Below are 3,507 nucleotides of genomic sequence, written 5' to 3'. Positions count from 1 at the left end.
CCCTAAATTCTGTATTATGGGCATCTTTATTTGTCTCAGCCTAGCCTAGAGCACTAGAGCTAGATAAAGATTGGGTACAGAAGTTACTAATAGAGACAGAACTTCAGAAAAAACTGGGCTCCTAGTTATGTCAAGAATCCTGGTCAGGGCTGGAGAGATGGCTCAGCAGTTAAGAGTACTGACTGCTCTTCCAGAGGTCCTGAGTTCAATTCCCACCAACTATATAGTGGCTCACAACCATTTGTAATGAGACCCAATGCCCTCTTCTGGGTGTCTGAAGATAGCAACAGTGTAGTCATAAAATAAAATAAATTAATAAATCTTAAAAAAAAAAGAATCCTGTACAAGTAGCTCTGGATCTACTAGGGAAGAAAGAGGTCTTTGAGAATTGGAATGAGGACATCTGATGAGATAGACTTAAGAACTTTGACTTCTCTGATACCTAAAGCCCTGTGGTTTATAGAAATTAGTTCAAACCTCTGATGGAATTCATGGTGAAATTCTTCTTACCCTGAAGAGTTTGATGAAACCACCAATAAGACATATGTGTTATAAAACACTTGCCACTTCAGGCTCTGCCTTTACCCAATTCCCTATCCACCAAATGCATAGCCAAGACCAAATATGAGCAGAAGCATCTTGAGGAAGTTCCAGGCCTGTTAAGGTTGGCAAAGAGCCATAGAACCTGCATAAGATGCAAACAAATGGCAGGAAAGAACACTGGGGGTGGCGTGGAGAATAGTCAGCCAGGGTTGCAGAAATACAAGCCTGAGTGAATGGAAGTTTGTTGAAATGATGCCATTCATCCTTGACCTTGGATTGTAAGCCTGGATGGGACCCTGAGTGAATGGACTGGGAGAGTTTTTGGAAGTTCAAACATGATGATGAAATGAAGTAGAAATGGCAAAACTACTTAGAGGATACTGAGAAGGAAATCTTGCTGAAGTGATTTAGTGTAAGACCTGAGGCTGTGATCCACTCTATGCGTATAGTCACATTCCTCAGCAGAACCTAGTGGGATACTATTTTTTTGCCATTGCCCTACTGAATATGCTAATGAAGGCATATTAGCATTGCTAGTAAGCTATCTACTAAGAACTGGAACAGGCAGTAGACATTGTAATGCAATTGAACTCTCTGGCAGCAATGGGGATAATGAGATCCCAGAAGAGCAGAGATCAAGAATCATTGGAACAAGATTTGCATAATGAGGAAAATGGACAGACTGGTCAGAAGGCTGCCAGGGAAGCCTGACCCCTTGGTAAACTTTTAAGAAGAGTCATGAAACGCAATGGTCTCAAGAGCAAAATGAGACCACCCTAAGGATGTTCCTTAATATAATTCAAATTTATTTGTATAGATACTTTTGCCTGCATGTATGTCTGTATGTCTGTGCATCATGTATGTGCTTAATGCCTACAGAAGCCATAAGATAGCATCAGATCTCCTGGAACTAGAATTATAGAAGGTTATGAGCCTGCCATGTGGATGCCATGCATTGAACTTAGATTCTCTGGAAGAGTAGCCAGTGCTTTTAATACTGATCTCTCCAGCTCTGTGAATGTGCCTTAATATAAGCAATCAAAGGTCATCACCAAGGCATGAGGAAAACCTGGTATCATCTGTACTAATGGAGAGCTAAAGCCTTTTGCTATCGTCTTTATAGTTTATCTCTAAGGTCATTTTTATGCTGAGCCTGAGTTGGGTTGGTCACTCAAATTGATAGCCTTTTTCTCAAGATTAAACAGCAGTTTCTTTATATTAGAGCCGTACACCTTTGCCCAGATGAGTCATCTCGTGTTGATGGCTCCCATTTGCAAACTGTTGAAGCCTTCCCCAGCTTGCCTTGCTGCTACCAAGTTCGTTCATAGGCTTCCCAAACCATTGAAACCAATTCCAATTCTTCAATAGATTAGAAGGACATTGACTTACTTGATGTTTTCCATATGACTTTGGGGGAGGTATAGTCAATATAAGGTGAAATCCTTGGCTACACAGTGTGAATATAGTCTGCAGTATTTAGATAGCAATTTTAACAAGGTTTCTTTTAGTGGCTTTCAATCTGGCTCTTGTGGCATCTGATTTCTGATGTTTACCTAGCACTGTTTTTGATTGAGGATGTAGTCTAGTCCCCTTGATTGGGAAAGAGGTGGCAGTGATTGAGGCAGAAATGTGTAAAATCAGCAATTGACAAACTGTCATCTGAGTGGACTTGGATAGTCCAAAATTTAGGGTCATTCCCTGTGATTTTCTTACCAGAAAGTGAGCTGAACTTCCAGATAACCACACCTCCAAGAGTCCCATTCCTGCTGGCAGGCAGAAGGCGTGCAGGACCTGATTCAGCACATTTGTGTTCAGGACCAGATTGAGAGGGTCCTTTTGAAATGAGGGCTAGAGGGGACTTCCAAATGCCTTGAAGTTGCTCCGTCTCCTAAGCTAATTATACCACCCTAGCAAGCATGTAAAAGAGGAACTAAGTTCATGCAAAAAGAGTGGGATTCCCCTCTGGCTCATGGTGGATTTCTTCACCCTGTATTCTGAACATATCCTTTCTTCCTAGGTTCTTCTTTTGTCTTAATCCTTGTTGTTCCTTTCCCTATTTTAAAAATAAGCAATGCAAATGGTCAGGTTGTCCATCAACCATCCTGATGTATACACTGTCAACTACTCCTGTTCGGCATACTGGGAAAGAGGCTAAGGTTTAGGATAAGGCACCTTGGGAGTTCTCCTGAGAGAGCTCTGTGGCTCTGTAGAACTTCTTAGAAAATTGCTTCAGAGAGTTTCTGTGGCCAGTGAACTAGTCAAAGTATCACAGAGTGTTCTATTGTCTTAAGGACAGTTGAAACCAAGTGGAAAAAAAATTAAATGTAGAGAAGACTGATCTTACGAGGGCTCAAGGGGCTTGCTTAGAGAAATCCAAGTAGCTTTGGGAACTTAGCAAGCAGATTTCCCTATTCAAGACTTTCTCTTGCATAGTGCAAGCCTGTTTGTGTTTGGATATTCCTAGATTATCCCAGGTGACATCTAGAGCAAACAGATGTATGGTCAAACAGAAAATCCCCAACTCATTTCTAGGACATCATCCTCATCCCTGTCTTCTAAGCACAACTGACCAAGGGAAATTGAGTCAGAACTTTGTATCCTTCCTTTACATTTTTTCCCACTCCCATGAGTCAAATCTTTGGAGCAAAGTTCCTTATGCCCACAACAGGCTACTTTGTGAGATATATATCAAATTCATTTATTGGAGGTGGACAATTTGCAGAAGTCAGTTCTCTTTTTCCACCATGTGGGTTCCAGAGTTGAAACTACTGTCAGCAGATTGGTAGGCTTGGTGGCAAGCACCTTTGCCTGAAGAGTCACTTCTTCTACCAATTGTTAAGAAGCATTCTTATAGTTCCCTTCCTCCCCTGCCTGGTCCTTTTGGCTGGGTCAGACACAGAGTTGGTCTGCTCCTGTCCTGTGGAGATACTGAATCCTGAGTCATCCTAGAGGAGCCACTGCACT

This window comes from Grammomys surdaster, unplaced genomic scaffold, assembly GCF_004785775.1.
Source record: "Grammomys surdaster isolate TR1022 unplaced genomic scaffold, NIH_TR_1.0 125024, whole genome shotgun sequence".
In the NCBI taxonomy this organism is placed as follows: domain Eukaryota; kingdom Metazoa; phylum Chordata; class Mammalia; order Rodentia; family Muridae; genus Grammomys; species Grammomys surdaster.
Note: the sequence above shows the minus strand (reverse complement) of the source record.